Below are 20,115 nucleotides of genomic sequence, written 5' to 3'. Positions count from 1 at the left end.
CTTTAATGTATGATTCTATTTCAGTTTATAATTTATATATTATAGTAGTGTGACTACTTAAAAAACAAACTAACTAACTAAAATAACCGGCCAAGTGCGAGTCCGACTCGCGTTCCGTACATTATACAATTTAAACAATGTAGGTATTTTTTATGTGAAACGTGAGTGAAATGTCTTTAAAAACCCGTAGGGGTGGGATCAAAACCTAAGTAATTAAGTCCGACTCACGCTTGACTGCACATTTCTAACGAGGTTCGAGGTTATTCGACGTTTTCCTGTGATCTATAGGTAAAGATCTATTTTGTGTATTTTTTCAAAATTTTAGACCCAGTAGTTTCGGAGATCAAGGGGAATGGTCATTTTTTGCCTATTTTCTTGAATAACTTCTAAACTGTTTATCCTAAAATTATAAAGAAAATATATTTGATATTCTCATAATGTGCCCTTTCATTTGATATGTAACACGATATACACTGATTTAAACTTTCACGATTTTTACTCATTATTATTCACAACGACGGGACTTAATCGCGTACGTCGGAGGTAAATTTAAAACTTATTTTACGCGATTAAGTCCCGTCGTTGTGAATAATAATAACACGATATAGTTTGAAAAACTTTATTTTCTAATTTTCTCATTTACCCCCCAAAAGAATAAATGATTATGATTATGATTAAAAGTGGCCCCCGTGTTTAAAATTCATTTTTTTACGTTACATGTCCGTCTTTGGGTCACAAACTTACATATGTATACCAAATTTGACCTTAATTGGTCCAGTAGTTTCGGAGAAAATAGGCTGTGACAGACGGGCAGACTGACAGACAGACGCACGAGTGGTCCTATAAGGGTTCCGTTTTTTCCCTTTGAGGTACGGAACACTAAAAATAATATTTTGTTCCCTAGCTGGACAGATTTTCTACAGTTGGGATGTACCGTAAGGGGTACTTTAGCCCTCCAAGGTTACTTTGTCCACCCATGAAAACCTATTTTATTGAATTGATACATTCCTAAAAACGACATTATGTGATGAATCTGTTTTTGTGTAAGCGTTTAGTGTAATTTTTAATAATTTATTAATTCAATAAATGGGTTTTCATGGGTGGGCAAAGTAACCTTATAAGGGCTAAAGTACCCCGACCTTACGGTACCTATGCCGTTGTTTATTTAGGCAACATTATGTAACATTGTATAACTCTTAAATATATGATGATGATGAACATTAAGCTCAATTTTCAGAATAATAAATTACATTTGAAAGATTTAAAATTATGTTTAGTGCCCGCCCGTTTCTATGCAGCCCAGATATCATTGTATAATATAGTCTCTAGGTAAATAAAATTTGCCGGTTTGCGTTGTTAAAATATGCCGGATACCTCAGAATCATGGGGAGCTGAGATTGTTTTATAAATCCTGAGGCAAAGGCAAAGAGTGGAGTGGTAAAGGTCGGGTGTAGTGCGCGGTCCCAGCGGGGTACAATAAGGCTTTTGCTCCTTTATTGACACAAGTAGGTATACAAATAGTGATAGGTAGGTGTGTGTCGGTACGGAAATATTTCAATCGCGCCTGTAACGAGATCCCACGTGGAGAAGCGCCGCGGGCCGACGCAGTGAAAAAATTGAAATCAGTGGGACAACTCAAAGCCACAGGCGCTTTGTTATATCAACGAAATCCGACGGACTATTGAGTTAGCGAATACTCTCGTCAGGCAATAAACGTTTTTGGGTGTTGTTTTCTAGTTTACTAGTTTCGCTCTGAATACCAAACGGCACGAAAATTTGAGAACGCATAGCCAATTACAAACCTATAAGTAATTTTTTTTTATTATTATTATTATAAATTAATTTTAATTTTTAAGAGCCCGGTAACGATTTTGGAGCAAAAATGTAAGATAGATTTAGTCGTTGAAATTATACACGTTTTGTTACGTAATATCTAAATAACAAGTATTAGTTTCTATTAGCACGTCTTCTTATCTTGCCTTTTAATAATGAGAGGTCGCGAGCGTGCGTCACCAGTAGTATATCAAGAAAAGGGGCAGTTTTTAAAAATTCATCAAAAAATTATGGTGGTAAATTATACAAATCGATGTATAAGAACAGTTTCAGCAAATGTTGTAAGTATCAAAATTCCGTTGAAATTAAGTCGATTTTCAGAGAAATTGTCACTTGTTTTGAAGTAATTTCTGGAGAAAATTGATTTCGGCTAACTTTCATTTACACTACTTCAAAGTCATAATAATAATAATGTAGTCTGTTAAAAGGTGGAGTACAGGACATGTGTAATACTTACAAAATTACCATTTTTAGCCGTCCATACTTGACAAATAAGAGCGACAAAATCAGTGCTTTACGCGTGTTTACCTAAACGTCCATCAGAAAAAAATCTTTACTAATTTAATTTAGTGAGTCTGCTTTCAAAAAATTGATCTGTAAAGCGGCAAAATGAGAAGACGTGCTAATAGAAACCAGTACTTGTTATTTATATTACGTATCAAAAGGTGTACAATTTCAGCGTCTAAATCTATCAATTTTAAATTTTTGCGACTAAAATCGATAACGGGTTCTTTTTACGAATTCACACTCGTACGAGTAAGTGTTTTTGAACGATGCGTTTTGGCTTTTTTTAGGTCTACTATAAACCGTCAACAAACGGTTGAACGTTTTTCTGTCACTTTCTCTGTGCTAGCGACGTGAAAGGGACATAGCAAATGGAATCCAAGTATTTTGAAATTGTATTAGGCCCTGTACGTTGAAATGACATTTAATTGTAAGGGTCACTTTAATGTAATTTTGTCTCTTGCAGCGAGCAAAATTGAATTTTGCTCAGCGTGATATGTTTTTAAGCAGCAAAGTAAATAGCCTTCTTCGAGCTGCTGAGGCGAAAAAATACTATATGCTGACTACTACTTACATATATCATGATTCTAAGAAAAGTAACAACTATAACAACTAAGCGACTATTAATAATATATAATATAAGTAACAAGTTCCTCAACATGAACCAATTAAGCAACTAATTAAGAAACTAAACACAACATCTCTAACTTCTGCTATAATTTATCCGATTCTCGCAACACCAATTTACTTTTATGACTTGGGAGAAAATATTTGAGACAACAATATATTTATTTTCAAGAACGTAGTTGTTGAAAACTCAGTAAATGTGTCCTAATATAATGAAATTTCATACATCAGTTTTTAGTGAGTGGGATACTGCGGACTTACATCAACAAAGACGTGAACTGTATGCCTTGTATATATGAGGAACGGCGGATTAATACGAGTAATGAATTTAAAGAACATATCAAGCAATATTCAAGGAAGTTTAAAATAGATTGTCATATAGCTAAGCGAAACTATCTGAGTCAGAAAATATAAAATGGTTCCAAAATTATTAAAGCAACCTGGAGAGTAATAAATGTGGAGACTGGTCGCTCGAAATCGAAACATAAAATGAATGATCTTAAACTAAATATTGATAACAAAATTATAGATTCCAATTTAGAAGGAGCTACCGAATTTGATAAATTCTTCACCGAGGTATTGAAAAAAACTAAAACTGTTCGTGGAGATTTCTTTATTTATTTCATTCATTGTATATTCGAGAGAGCACTTTACATACATCGGCGTGAAAAGGGGTTATCAGGCTCTTAACTATCCGGTCTCATTACGTTCGGCCGTCTATATGTATTCGGCCCCTTACCTCGCGGCCTCTGTAATAATGTACTATTGAGTAAATTGCACTAAGGCTAAGCAAGAAGCAAGTTACATAATTAAATAGTATCATCACTTAAGAAATAAACTGCTGTTCAAACAGAACCAAAGCGTATAACGCAGCTAGGTACTATTTTTCGTATTTTCACTTCGCGGGTAGAATTATATTAGCATAAAGTCACGTTTACATCATCGAATCTACTTACACCCAATACTTTTTATATAAAATCTTAACCAGAAAAAACAAGTTTGCCAAATCACCTTAAGTACCTACCGATATTTCGAAGGAGTTGCTTTTATGTGGACCACAGAAAACCGCCTACCAGCTTTCCAATTAAGAGTATAGTAGACGACCGCTTCTCCATACAAACGTATTCCCTATTTTTCTCCCTGGATATTTACATTATTTGATCAACATGTAAGAACCTACCTACTATTTCGCCCATTTTATAAACTGCAAAAAAGCGTTGCGTTTTAAGCATGTGTGAGTGAACGTATTAATGTATGCATGTAAGTATGTGTCAAAATTCAGTCACAAATAAATCTTGAAACAGTGCACACGTCTATCTCTCAGAAAAATCCCTACATACAATTATCAACCTTATTACAAAGAAAACAAGTACCTAATGATTAAAAATGTGTAAAATCAAAAGACTTGTACGTGTACTGCCTACATTGAATACCTACGAAATGAATTATTGGCCACATGGGAAAATGCGAGTTTAGGACATAAATTGTAAGTAATAGTAATAGCCTTGATCGCTCATGCCTCGCCAATTTTTATGTCCGTATAAAATACCGCAAAGCGGCCATTTTCCCTTCGAAGATTTGATAAGAACATGATTATGATACTCAGAAAACATGAACTTACACGCATATTTTTTACTCACACACAGTAACAAGTGTTCAAAATAAATTGCAGATAAGAATAATTTTCCTGGTTGTACGGTTTTCTCAGACGTCGTTGTCTAAATGCTGTGCTCGTATTTTTGCTTCCCTTTTTATAACGCAAAGTCGTCATAAAAGTGGGTACCTCGAGAAGATAAGGAAGTTATACGACGACGTCCTCCCGGCTCGAACTCGAGCAATCCATCTCTCGTAATTGCATTAGGTATATTCGCGACGCGTGGCTCGAGTCCCCAAAAGTCCCAAAACGAATGATTTCTTTCCAATATCGACACTTTGAAGTACTTTTATTAAGTAGTGTCGTTCCCTTATTTGTCAATATGGAACGACGCTTTGATGGTATTGAAAAAATTGGAGCGCTTACTTAACATTTGTGATGGGATATTTCACATTTATTGTTGGGACAAAGTGAAACAGTAATTCAAAACAAACGACTGTGTTTTCGACATAGTAGTTCTTACAGTTACGAAAAGTCAATACATCAACATCACGTGATATTAGTAAGAGTTATTGAAAAATAATTATACAGGGTGGCTAAAAAATAATGCACTTATTTTTTAGCCACCGTGCATGTACAATTTACAAAACAAAACCTCTTGATATACGTATTACCAATTTTATGTTATTTTGATGTTAGGTGCACGTTCGAATTGGCCTGAAAAAACGTATGTGTAAGTCTAAGGTAAATTTAGTATGGTTACAATTTTTTTTTTTCATTTCTCAAGCTCTGAAAGAGGGTCATTGCTGTTCTAAAGGTGTGCAGAAAATGATACATCTCTGCACTAGAACATTGTACGTTCCAAGTACGATTTTTTTTACGATAACAATTGAAATTGGGGTTTAAATGAATTTGTTATAAAATTTCCATTTTGATATTTAACTCCCCATTCCATAAATAACGATACTTTTGCCTAAATTGTTAATTAAAAGTACCCTCAAGAAATACTATAAAAATGAATACTTAGTCATGTTTTTAAAACAACACATGCATTTTACTTTCCTCGTGTTCGAAATGAAAAGTAGAATGTTTAACTCGGGTGAAAGGCATCATTTCAGCCTCGGACTATTGGCGCTCGAACGCAGTGAGACCTCGGTAGATATGAGTGCCTTTCATGCCTTGGTTAACAATCTACTATTGTTCGTGATACTTGTTTCATTTATACAATATTAATAGAAATTAAAATTTAAAAAGTGACTGTATTGATATTGTACACATTTTATGTAAAAAAAACGGAACTTGTAACAATAACCAAGAAATGCTATTAAATCACAACCTGAAATATAAACGTTAAACCTACAGTACAGTACAAGTTCTTGTTAAAAAAAATCACTTGATTTGGTATGATGAAAAATATTCAGGATGTATTTTTGTTACAGGGATTAAATGCAGTCCCACTCCCGGGAAACCAACAAAAAATAAAAATAAAGTTTAGCTTTTAAATTTTTATGCAAATTTCGATTTATTTACATTTCTGATTCAATTTAAATCCTCATATATATTTATTTATTTATTTTTATTTATTTAAACTTTATTGCACATAAAATTATAAGTACAAATAGCGGACTTAATGCCATAAGGCATTCTCTACCAGTCAACCGCTGGGCTAAAAAGAGATGGTTGTTAGGAGCAGGATTAATACTAGAAAAATTAAAACGATAATCGCTACCTCCTATTTACAAAATAAGTATTTACAAAATAAATACTAATTAATATACTATGAAATCATAAACTACATATACTTTATATGATATACTTACATAAATATCTACATATATACACGTTTCCATACTTTTTTTTTTCATTGGTACAGTAATCATATAGTCATCTTCATGATGTCTGCTGTATATTTACATTTGAAGAAGAAATTTAGATATTTTCAATAAATACAATTGTTGACCAGGGTTACGGCGGACATAATCGTTAGATCTTTGACACGAGAACAAATCAATTGGATTTTAGTTGCGGGCCGTTTCATTTAAATTTAAATAACTATATAATTTTTATTTTATATTATAGAGCACTTGAAAATCATGAAGGAATAAAATACGAGTACAATATATTGTCCCAACGAATGATGGGCGCTACTTTAATTTACATTTTCTTTCGGAATGATTACACAGACTCATTTATTATTCAGGTTTTCGTGACTGTATGTAATTCTATTTCCGCTTTTCGCGTTCCTCCCATCATTCTCACAGCTTCACGCACATTCATAAGTACTCGGCTGACACGCGCCAGAAGACACACGTATTCAGTTTGTGAGTGTCTCCACGTCCACTCTCCGGTTTCATATTGTATGTCAGAGCTGTTATCTCCATAATACTGAGTACTCGCCTCAGACGAAGTAGTAGAAAATAATACGACGTTTGATGTCACACACTATTCCTTTCTGAAAGAAGGGGACAGTATTTGCCTACATGTGGATCAAACATATAAACAGAACAATGCAGCTGCACACTACCACGGAGCTGGACTAAATCTTTGTACGACGGTGCAAGTAAAACGCGCGACATGTTTACATGTGCACCACCACGTGATGGCGCAAAACAAATAAGTATGGTGATGTGGAAAACAAGCATCGCCTAGTGTTCTTTGCGTTTAAATTGACTACCACATGCCGCCAATCAAATTCGCTTCACTTAGTAAAACAGAGATCTCGTCGCACTAGTAACCACATATTGACAAACATTTTAGCGCGGGGTTGGGCCGCGATACTCTTAAGACAAAAGGACAAGTTTGGGTTAATTAAATTCCAATGTTGGGCTTTCAGCGCCCTGTGTCCCGAGCTCCCGAGGAGCTCGTCACGGCGTCTTGAGCAAAGTAAAGTGTAAAAGCGTTATCACCGCGCTAGTTGCCCTCCTTCTTCCCCCGCCTCCTGCCCTTGCTTGTTCACACCCCACCGAAGATTAATGCGCTTCTAATGAATCAGCTACCGTGACAAATCAGGACGCAGTAATGGATAAGGGCTTTGCGATCTTGCGGCCACAATGAATTCGAATATTACTGATTGCTGTTTTGTGTGAAAATTCTTACCGTTTGTTATACTTAATAGGTGCCTATATATTTTCGTATATATATATATATATATCTTGTTAGCTTTTCTGAATAGCGTACTTTTGAACATTAGAAGAAAATAATATAGGTACACGGCGAAATTTAATCGGTGAACAGGAGCTGAAAAATATAAATTACCAACCTAAATGAAGTTCAATACACGAGATCTCATGCAATTTACTTAACTTACTTAATTACAGTTAATGATATCGTTAAAGTTAATAGCCACTGGATACATGGAGCCTACTTTTATTGAAGGTAAGTCCGGTACCTCAAGTGCTATCGTTCAAGGCCCAGTAAGTTCGTGTTTTTCTCTCACTCTCACTGAGCGAAAGCGTGAGCGAGATGGAAGTGCGTGCCCGTAGGTGTTTTTAAATTTTTTGTACGTTTACATGATATTGCCGATTTTTAGATTAGAAGCACTTCATATTTTTAGCGTTTGTGCATAATTTGTTACAAACTTTTAAAATGCATTTATACATTTTAGACCTATGTTCGTTATTTTTTATATCGAGTGCAAGTCAAAAACTCAGGATTCGAATCGTTACGGTCCCTCGAGAAAGGCCACAAGATTGCTAATTAAATTTATGGCAGCCGTATTGTGATCCAAAAAAGCGCTCCGTTTTCTGAACCTACTGCACCTTAATACAAATTTGACAATAACAAATTGACAGCTTATTTATTGCTCATGTCTTTAGTTTTTATGGCTGTTACTTTGGAAAGAGGTTTAAACTCTTTAAGCTAAACCATTGGTAGGGTGATAGTAAATTTCAATTAAAATTTAATTTTCCTTAAAATTAGGTATTATAAAAAATGACTTAGTTATGTTAGTGCTACATAAAAGTGATCGCCATCGATTACTAAATTAGAAAAATGGGCTCCTGATCACCGATTTAATGTCACCGTGTATTATACCGATATAAAAAACTATTTATTATAGATACAAATCAGGCCATGCTTAGTGTAGGGTTCCGTATTTGCCCGTCCATCACAATACCTATGTGGATATGTATTTGTAGATATTGTTGACTAAACACAGAAACGTACACCTCACACTATGTAGGAAAAACACCGCGTCCTACGTGTAACTACCGGGAGGTATCTTAAAATTGTTTTGTTCGTTCTAGATCCACAAAAAATTACAGCTTTCTAGTACTAGCGATCACTGAGTTAAGCCGTGGACGCGGGCAGACAGGCGGATATGGCACAACTAGCTGGCAAATAGTTGACTACGGACGGAACCCTTAAAACGACAAACTTACGAAGTTTATTATCCGTTACCTATACTACCATTACGTAAATGGACAACTAAATGCTTTCAGACTTTCATGAATATTCTATCATCAAAACTTGCAAGGACGCCTGACTTATTTGTTAGTTATCATTTGGAATTGAATACCTACGGCAGCTAGGTCTAGTAAAGAACTGAAGTAATGATCCTTGAGAGTTTATATTGCAGGTACCTTACACGGTTACAAGTAGCTATTTGTCAAGCTATTAGTGCGACGCATACGAAACTGACCAAAATAACAAGCTATTTACCGCTACTCCATTCATCTGGGCGCTGGTTGGCTGCCGTAGGTAGGTAGGTAGGTATCGGAATGTTCTCTGAGAGCTTGTGAAAAGGGCATTGGACATGTGTTGCTAGCAGGAATACTGCTTCGCTCGCCAAGGGATTAAAACTTGTTGATTGGCATAAGTGCCAACAAGAAGAAGACGTCGTTACGATAAAGCTACTGCCACGCTAATCAACCCGCTGAGTAAAAGACGCAATGTCCTATTATCATGCTTAAAGTAGCCAATTGTATTACACAACGCCTGCAGCAACGGCTGCTTTAATCATGATCCATTAATTAATTATTGTACGCGTCGACTTTAATGGTTGAATTAAGACTTCGTATAGGTACCACACTATAATCGCATACTTTTCACTTTGGGTTCCCGACTGAACTACAATGACTTTATTACGAGACGCTTTAGTGATAAATAAATAAAACAAATAATTGCGTAAATATGACTAAATTCAATGCCATACGCCATGCTAGCACATATTCCTATTAAAAACCCGTTGCTTTTTGTTGGGGATAGTTTTTAGGGTCAGCTATTGACAATGTTTTCAAACACACCGCCTCGGACAAACTAGCAAAAGTTTGGTCTACAAATATGAATTCAACGATTCTCAACGTCAAGTTTTAGTGGGGAAGAGGCAATATTCAATATGTTTTTTGAATTACGCAGCAGATGCCGCTCCTCTAAACAGATGACGTACTGACAGCCAATCATTCGATCCGCTGCCTAAATTTTTGACGGCTCGCCGCATTTGCCAAATACGGAATATTTAAAAACTATTTTTACAAACGCTGATCCGCTTGTTTGATTCTGTCACCCAGTTTTGAGAAAATTGCGTATCCACAGCAGCTAGAAATATGACTTTATTAATACAGTTGCCGCTTTTTGTAGCTGTTTCCTGATTGATATTACTAGTATCAATTTGTACTGAAATAATTTAAAATCTAATTTCTGATAAAATTTAGAATCAAAATATCTTTAAACATATCGGCCTGCACCCTAACCCTATCTAGTATTTATACAGACATTTGACATCTATTGACAAGGGTGGTTTTCATATAAAACGACATTCAGGGCCTAGCTGCACTGGCACTTTGTGACTGTGCGCTGACACTTGGCAGTTGGTTTGAAGTGGATTAAGACCGGGAGCCATAGAGAGCCAACTCACATTTAGTGGGGGGAGGGGGTAAAGTTTTATTACATTTAGTTACCCCATTAAAAAAACTACAACAGATCAAAATCTCATATTAAAATTTAAAAAAACGGCCATAATCAATTTATTAGATGAAACACTCAAGTTAGCGCTGGAGTCAATATTAAATGTACATCTGAATGAGGCGCAGTGGACCTAGGCTGCTCTTCCGGTACGTCACGGGGGTCTTGGGGTTTGTCGGTGTCGTGAAGTAGGCGTAGTGGCTTTCCTTGCCTCGGCACATGGTACTTTGGGACTAGTCACTCGAATATTGTCTGACAATGGTGGCAATTCCCAGATACCTTTTGCTGCGGAGGCTTTTGTCAAGTGGTCATCGTTTTGTCAGGGTACGGAACCGCCAAGCAATCCTGCGACCCAAAGAGGTTGGGACGACATCCTATGTAAGAAGGTGGTTGCGGATTTGCTGAGCGAGGCTATTGGCTCAGATTTAGCGCGCCTCAAGGCCGCATCTAGGTGCGAATCAGGAGCATGGCTTCATGCGTTGCCTTCCCCCCAGTTAGGCACGTTACTAGATAACGATTCTTTGAGGATTGCGGTTGCCTTACGATTGGGTTCAAAGGTTTGCGAGGTACTAAGTGTATATGTGGAGCCATGGTTCAGGAGGACGGTCACCATGGCCTTAGTTGTCAGAGGTGCGCTGGGCGTTTTTCGCGTCACCATGCGATAAATGAGGTAGTTCGCAGGGCTTTGGTCTCAGCCAATATTCCCTGTGTCCTGGAGCCTCCGGGATTGTGCCGGGCTGATGGCAAAAGGCCAGATGGTCTTACATTGGTTCCTTGGCAGAAGGGTCGGTGCCTCTTATGGGACGCAACGTGTGTTAGCACCTTTGCCCCGTCCCATCTGAGTCACACCATCGGTGCTGCTGGTTCAGCTGCGGAGTAAGCGGCTGTATGATTTTATACCAGTTGCGGTGGAGACTGCAGGACCTTGGGGTGCGGAGGCTAAGGAGTTTGTGTGGGAATTGGGTCGGCGACTGAGAGATAGGGGTTGCGATCATCGCTCCGCATCGTACCTGGTAACAGATCTCCTTGGCAATTCAATGGGGCAACGCTGCCAGTGTCATGGGGACGTTTGGGCCGGCTACGGTCCGGGGTGGCACCATAGCCTAAATAGTTTAATTTAGTGGTTAAGTTAATTTTTAACAAGCAGAAACGTCTGCGATCGATGCTATTAAGCTTAGAATAAATTTAAAAGTGGAAAAATTACTGCCTTGGGTGAGACTTGATCCAGAGGCCGTGAGTTCAAGTCTCACCCAAGGCAGTAATTTTTCCACTTTTAAATTTATTCTAAGCTTAGTGGTTAAGATTGACAAAGCCTGTTGCGGATTACATCATTTGTAAGTAGATGACGAAGCCTGTTGCTGATTTGCTTTTGTGTCCACTTGACGAAGCCTGCGTTGCCGATCACGATCTATGCATGGACTTTCTATTTACTGTTTTATTTATTGTGACATGAAAATCTGCAAATAAATATTATTAATATATTTATTACATAAATATGTTAGATACTAGATAAAAAATAAAAATATTTGTAAGTGCTTTATAGTAATGTCACTAGTGCCGCAACAGTAATATTGCTGTAGTTAACATCCGAACGTCACGATTCCTCATGACATAACTTGATGCTTTCAGTCATTCTGGACTTGAACTAAAAACATAAGTGTAAATAACGGCTGCATCACTCGACCTGTAGTCGTTTTATTAATTGCCTATAACAAGATTTGCCTATTTATTTTAATAAATGAAACAATAAATATTACATTCACGGAAACAACCAAAACAGCGCTCCACAAAATCATCAATTTTCCGACATTATTTTGTCAATACATCTGTCAGCCAAAGAGATTGAGATTTTTGCCTTAGGGTACCGAGAGAGCAAGTCTATACCATAAAACATCAGTCAATTTTAATGGTTTGATCTTAATAAAAGAAAAGGAAATAAATGCCCAAAAAAAGTTATAGAGGGAAATGCTTGGAACACAATTTTTGACTTCGTAGCTTTGTTTGGACTAGTTAGGTTAACATATCAAAAGTCCCCGGCCGTAACCCTGGTGCTGGGGGGAGAGGGGGGTCTGAAGGTTCAATTTTTGGGTTTTTAAATTATATCTCGGAAACTATGCATCTGAGCGACTTGGCCACTTATACGAAACGAAAAGAGATTTAATTTGTTACAAGTTTTATTCAATCAAGTTTTTCGATAATTTGTATAGTTTTTGAGATATCCGCTCTTGAAGGTTTATTTAGGTCTCTTTATTTTTATCTTGATTATTTACATCAGTGAAGCTGTTAGGCCGGGTTTGGTATCGTTTTCGAATAATTTGGGGGTGCTGAATTCATTTATGGTATCACCATTCCTAAGTAAAAACAAAATTTAAAAAAAAAAATTTTTTAACTCCTCTCTACGCTTAAACCGCTGAACCGATTTCATTGAAATTTGGTATAGAGATGGTTTGAGTCCCGGGAGAGTACATAGAATAGCTTTTATAACCAAAATCATAATTTAAGGGTGTGAAAAGTGGGGAAATTTGTTTGGGGAATCAATAACCGCTGAACCTATTTAAATAATATTTGGGATGGTCTACATGTTTGATTTAGTTGAAAATGATACCAAACATGACTTCAAACCTAAATTAAATTGTATTAACCTCAGGAATTCAACTTCGGCGAAGAAGCTGAATTCCCCTCACACCAAATTTCACACCTTCAAAGTATGATTTTTGAGATAAAAACTATATTATATCTTGTCTCGGGACTTAAAACATCTATTTACCAAATTTTAACTAAATCGGTTCAGCGGTTTAAGCGTGAAGAGGAGTAAAAAAAAAAGAAATTTGTTTAAAATTTATATCTTTTTACTTCGGAAAGGTGTCAATGTTGATACAATAAATGAATTCAGCACCCACGATTTATACAAAAACGTTCCCAAACCCGGCCTAGCAGCTTCAGTGATGTAGATAATCAAGATGAAAATGAGAGCCCTAAATAAACCTTCAAGAGCGGATATCTCAAAAACTATACAAGATATCAAAAAACGACGTAATAAAACTTGTAACAAATTAAATCACTTTTAATTTGGTATAAGTGGCCATGTCGCTCAGACGCATAGTTTCCGAGATATAATCGAAAAACCGAAAAATTTAACCTTTAAACTCCCCTCTCCCCCCCAGCACCAGGGTTACGGTCGGGGACTTTTGATATGTTCATCTTCTAACTAGTCCAAACAAAGCTACGAAGTCGAAAATTGTGTTCCTAGCATTTCCCTCTATACCTTCTTATTGCTTGGCCTAACGAACACGTGCAGTTCGTACTACATTAGCATCAACATCAACATCAAACATTTATTCAGCAAATAGGCCACAGGGGCCCTTTTACATGTAAAATTTTACAAGCAATAAAAATAACCAAAAGTTACAAAAACCAATTACAAATATGGAGTCAATAAAATATTAGACAATTTGTTAGAGATGTATCCAGTCTCTAAATCTCGAATTACACAAAAAAAAACTGATAAAAAAAATACAAACAACAGAAGTATTAAAATTGTTTAGAAATGTAAAAGTCTCTAGGTTATATATAATAAAAAAAAAAAAAGAATCATCAAATTATCCTTAGAGATGTAACATCATTACATTCACTACACAACGTTGTACTACATCATTACATTCACTACACAACGTTGTGTACATCATTACATTCACTACACAACGTTGTACTACATCATTACATTCACTACACAACGTTTTGTACATCATTACATTCACCACACAACGTTGTGTACATCATTACATTTACTACACAACGCCGTATACACGCAGCCTGGTTATGTTCCGAAGTAGCATCTAATAATATCGGTACGTACTGTAAGGATTGAATAAAAAATCCTTACTTACTAGCTGGCTCTTCGGTGTTTTTTTTATCTGTTTAAATGTCAAGGTAAAAACATATTTCCGAGAATAAATCAAAAATGATCAGTCTTCTTATATGTTTATATTATTAGGCTCAACATTCAATGAAACGACGAAATGAATATAAAAGCGTTTGTATGTCTTATGGTGCTCCCACATTAGCTGTGATAAAATGTTATATAACATTGTGTGACAGGGAACAACATGATAGTAGGTATTGATAGTGTTTTATTATGTTAGGGGTCCCCGGCAAGCCCGGTTCTCCATACAATAGTTAGTTACGATACAAGTGCGGAAAAGAGGAAAGTCGAAAGGAGTGGCGATAAATTAAAACACGACCGCAGGGAGTGTTTTAAATCAACACGAGTTGCGAATTACCTATTCGCACTTGTATCGTACAACGTTTTACAGTACATATGGCCCTTTAAACTTTCGACATGCACGAAAACTGCTCTTTACGCACTAGTGCGACAAAGTAGCACCATATGTACTGTAAACGTAGTTACGCTCTCATTTTAAAACGAGTAGCTAGTTTGCTCTGAAATTTTGTACTTACAATAGGATAAGGTATATATATGTTTTTAATTAGTTTATGTAGCTTTAGATACCATAGTTAAAGAAATACAGCGAATTTAAGTTTTTAATACAAAACTTGTTTTTGCTCTATTTCGTTTCATTTATATACTGGAGCTATATAAACTAATTACAGACCTAGATATACCTCATGTCATTGTATGTGCAAAGTTTCACTACAATCCAACACGTAGTTTTAAAATGAGAACGAAACTCCCTTTATATGGGAAGGTGAAATTCGTCCAAGCTTGCCGGGGACTCTTAAGGAGCATTCATTACGCGGTTACCTCAACCTCCTCACAGCGTGCGGATTCGTATTCAGTGTGAACACCGCCTAACAGAGTTCAGGTTCTACGAGGAGGTTATTGTCTTTTCTGGTTGCAAAGGCAAAAAAGGCCAATTCAAACTTACATTCCGTTATCAAAATTATGTCATTTTGTTATCTCTACGACATTTACAAGTTTTGGTAGAAATAGGCTTAAAAATGCGTCGAAAACGATATGATGTTTTTCCCGGTTTTTTTATACATCTCAGCCACACGAAATTTGTTTATATGAATTCCTCCATACATGTTTTAAATTAGGATGTAGAGTTAGACCAAGAAAAGTCTGCAACGATTTTGATAGCACACACAGTGCTATCAAAATCGTTGCAGACTTATCTTGGTCTAACTCTTTAAATACTTATTATAGGCAAATCATATCTAGTGGCATGTCCGTCCATCACAATGTGCTTCTATGAGACAGATAGACTGCATTCCAACTGCAACTTGTAATAAGGACTGCGTAGTGTACGTGCACTTGATATGTACAAGTTTGAGCTGGCATGCATCTATTCTGCAGCCTGTTTCAGTACTTAATCCGCGTGTGACATACATAGACGAACTAATCTCGGCACAGAGTAGGTAGGTACTTTACGCTAAGCTTGCCCGTATATCAAAATAGTTGACTCATCTCGTGACTCTCCATTAGTTAATATAGTTTTATTTTATTAGCGGATAGTCACGAAATTAATTATATTAGTATTTAGATTTGCTAAACATACAGGGAATAGTACATTTCGATGCTAGTGTGAAAAGTATGTCATTACTTCACGAGTACCGAGATATCTTGCCACGAGCCGTAGGCGAGTTGCAAGACTCGGGACGAGTGAAGAATGACATATCCGCACGTGTATCGAACGACGTTTTTTAATACAGTCGCGAAAAAATAAGACAAGCAACAAGTAAGGAATGTAATTCGAAACTTTTATATTATTAATTCTGTGACATCATTGACATTGACATTATGAAGAGGTGTTTTTCTAGCTTTTATTCGACTAGAATAGATTTTGTTATTATTATTAAACCCACTTCAATCAAACTTTTTTTTTAAATACATGTTCTATAAGACAGAAACAATTGTAAATATAAAAACATTGTACTATTATTACCTAAATATCGTTATTTACGACTATTTGTGTATCGTATATTTATAAAAACAATATCGAATGTTGCCTTTGGAAACTTAAAACATTCTTGCAGTAAGAAAATACGCCTCTTCTTTGACAGGCGTTCCGTTCCATTCAGACAACTTATTAAGAACGGTTTTTCAACATTAAAAAATAAACGTGTTACAATACTTATAATGATGAAGAGGTAAGTAATAAAATATGAAATATGCATATTTTTCGTATTCTTACATTAACAGTAGGTTTTTATGTTGATTACGACGTTAAAAGGAAACTAATATTAACACTCATCAATATTTAGTCATGAATTGGAACAAGTAAAAATTTAAAAAAATTGGAAAAGAAAAAAGCACTAGTTCGCGAAAACCAACTTTCCGCACGCTAAACAGCCACGAAAAGTAGCACTTTTTGAGCAACTGTATTAAAAATAATATTGTCTTCGGTTACCGCGATAGTTACTCATGAAATAAAACTATGAAATCGGATTGTATCGCGTATTTATTAAATTTATGAACCGATTTTGCATGTATAACCAGCCTTAAGTTTATAGTTTATTATGGTTCATTATTTTTGTATGTGGGTAGTTTTACACATTTTAGTTTTGCCTCAGTCACCCGTTTACCACGAACGCTGTAGAAGGCTCGAAACGTCGGAATGTAAATAAATTCAATATACGAAATATAATTCGATTTCATAGTTTTATTTCATACAGGGAAACATTATTATGTTAATCATACTCGGGGTTGGCCTAAACATAAAGTTAATACTAAAGTTCTAAACGAGATGGGACGGAGTAGTAAGTATAACGGTTTTTACACGGATAGGGACGTGAGGAGAAGCTAGTTCAAAATAGGTTCCCACCGTATATAAATAATATAAACTTTCACAGACGCTAATAACTTCAACGAAAAATCATGTAACCTGTTATTAACAACAAATACCTACATTTTACTAAATGTCTGAAAATTCAAAAGTAACCTATCTGGGTATTCAGAAGGCATAAAAATAACAAGATCCAAGATTGTTTTGTATAATATGCGATGCTCACTGATTTACTTTTATTTTAATGTAGTCTCATGAAGTGAAATGTACAATTTCTTTTGAGGAAAATAAAATTCTTTAAACATAGATTCTATAACACTTTAGGACTGCAATCTTTCGTGACATAAAACCACATTTTTTAAACGGCACTACGCCTCCGCTAGATAGTACAGCTTTCACGAAAGACATTCGGGTTAGGCTGTCGTTTATCCCACTTACTTGATTCCTTTGTATTTTATATCTATTTGTTGTTTCATTTACCTATGTATGCTTAGAAACACCAAGCAAGAGCTGAATTACTAAAGAAATGCAGACCAGTCTTTACTTCCCTTTTCATTAATAAAAAATATAGTTATTTGTTATACAAGGGTGCAAAGTTGTATTTTACCCGCGAGTGTAGAATTGAAACACGAGCAAGCGAAAGGATTCTATAGTTGAACCACGAGCGAAGCGAGTGGTTCTAAAATAGAATCCTGAGCGTAGCGAGTGCTTCAACTCACGAGAAGTAAAATACATTTTACAATTTGCACCCGTGTGTAACACAAAACTTTTCCCCTCACTATAGCGAGGAAAGTGCAACATCCACAGGCGTTAGATCATCTTCATCACTGGAATCACTCATTTTTTTACGATATTATAACAGAAAACTCTGGAAGTTGTGTATTTTTACGGAGTCGGTGAGAAAAGTTTTTAAGTAAAAAAATTGTTGACAATGTTGACATTTCTGACGTATGAAATGTCAATGATGCGTTTTGAAATTGCATCGACTCAACTTGTGCGTTCAGAATTATATTTAACATCATTATTAAAAAACAAACGTTTCTTATGAATAAAATCATTAAATAAAGCTAAATTTGGTATTTTTTTATTAGATTCTCAAACCATTTGTTTAATGATAATTAATATCAAACGAATCATTATTATGAGCGTTTTACGTTTTGCTATCTGTCAAGCTACTTAAACACGCTCCATCCAAGGTCAAATTACTCTCCCCACTAGTGGATAAAACGCGTTTTTCCCCGCTTGTTTTGAAGGTTAAAAGACAACTTTCCGAGCTAGTGAGGGGAAAAAGTATTTGAGGTACCTAAGTAATTCTAGAGCAAATTCATTAGTTTCAAACCACCCCGTTTTATATCAATTAACACCTCTTTACCGATACATGCTTAAAATAAAAACATATTTGGTATAATGCTCGATCTATCTATGCTTAACAATTTTACGTATCATTTACGTTACGTACAAATTTACGTCTCTTTTATCTCAGATGTGGCAAAACGACCGCCTAACCCATTCGCAACGAATGTCCCTAAAAGCGTTAAAATGTTCCATGAGACAATGCTAATTGCTACGGCAGATGTCACATTTTACTAAATATTAGCAGTGCACACTCGTGTGTATTTTCCTCCAGTATTTTTTTTACATTAAGTGGTACGTACAAATGACGAGGATGCTTACATTTTGCAGGTCGAACTTGACTCGGCACTTAGCGCGCTACTCGTCTTAAATATTACGATAAAGCACTGATGCACGAAAATAAACCCCATTAGTATTTTCGTTTTGTCGCTTGTACATTTCTCTCGGGAGTAGGCCGAGTAAGAGGTGTTTTGAGGCTTGCAGTCATTTCACCTTTATATAAAGCTTCTTATGTCTATTATCAAGCGCGAGGCAAGGACACCTAAAAAATAGAACCGTTTTTCCCCCGAACGGTAAAAAACGGATATTTAGGGTTCTGCCGAAGATATGATACAATATGGTACTGAGGAGAAAGCAGCCGAGCGCTAGCAACCGGGCGACCTTAGTCTTTGAGTAGCGCGATAGATGGCGCTACTCGTTGATAAATTCTCTTAATTAGGGCTGTTACAAGGGTGTTATCTCATATGTGGTTCAAGCTTCGGCAGGAACCTAAATATCCGTTTTTTTACCCTTCGGGGGAAAACGGTTCTATTTTGCAACGCACTGATAAGTTGATTAAATTGAAGTTACGTTTGGATTAAATTAAGAAACAAAACGCAAGCCCAGATATAATTTAAGGAGACAGGCGGACCCTAAAATCACTGACAAAATTAATTTTGGACTGTATTTAAAGAGATCATAATAAAGCCTATTTGTAGGAATGGAGTGAACAGAGGGAGCGAGGGTCCCGATTTATATTCAATGGCCGGCTATAAAGAAAGCACGACTTTGACCCCTTGTAATTACGATAACATTTTGTTTAGAATATAAATTATACTTCCCTGACCCCTTGTAAAGAGAAGATTTTATATGCTTTGAGATTAACAGACATATATTTTAAATATTATGTACAGACCTATCTAGACAAGTGTCATGATAACGCTCGGACCAGGCCTATGGAACTCTCCGCACGAGCTCGGAATCATACCCACGAATCGCCTCCCGTTCACGGTAGATAAGCTAGCCAGTTCGTTGCCACACGCGCTTACGCACGCACATCACCGCGCGCCGCACTGGCAATTTTTACGATAGTTACAAGCTACGTGGGTACTTACTATTGAATTTATTTAATTAAACATGTAGTGTTTATTATTATTACTACAAATTTATAGTTAGATATCTACCTTTATTCATAATACAATAATAAATATTAGTGAGATAGCATTAATAATGGTTACTAACACAATATTTCTAGGATATCACATTGACAATAAATTAATCCACTCATTTCACATTGAC

The 20,115-nt window shown here is 36.0% G+C and overlaps 1 protein-coding gene across 1 annotated transcript in view; it reads right to left on the bottom strand.

The window, feature by feature from the left end:
• The window catches only part of LOC134744237 (26S proteasome non-ATPase regulatory subunit 12), a 423,568-nt gene that overhangs the window by 266,155 nt on the left and 137,298 nt on the right, over window positions 1–20,115 (bottom strand). The window lies entirely within an intron of this gene.

Source organism: Cydia strobilella, chromosome 9 (assembly GCF_947568885.1).
Source record: "Cydia strobilella chromosome 9, ilCydStro3.1, whole genome shotgun sequence".
Lineage (NCBI taxonomy): Eukaryota > Metazoa > Arthropoda > Insecta > Lepidoptera > Tortricidae > Cydia > Cydia strobilella.
This window is presented reverse-complemented; position numbering and strand designations above follow the sequence as displayed.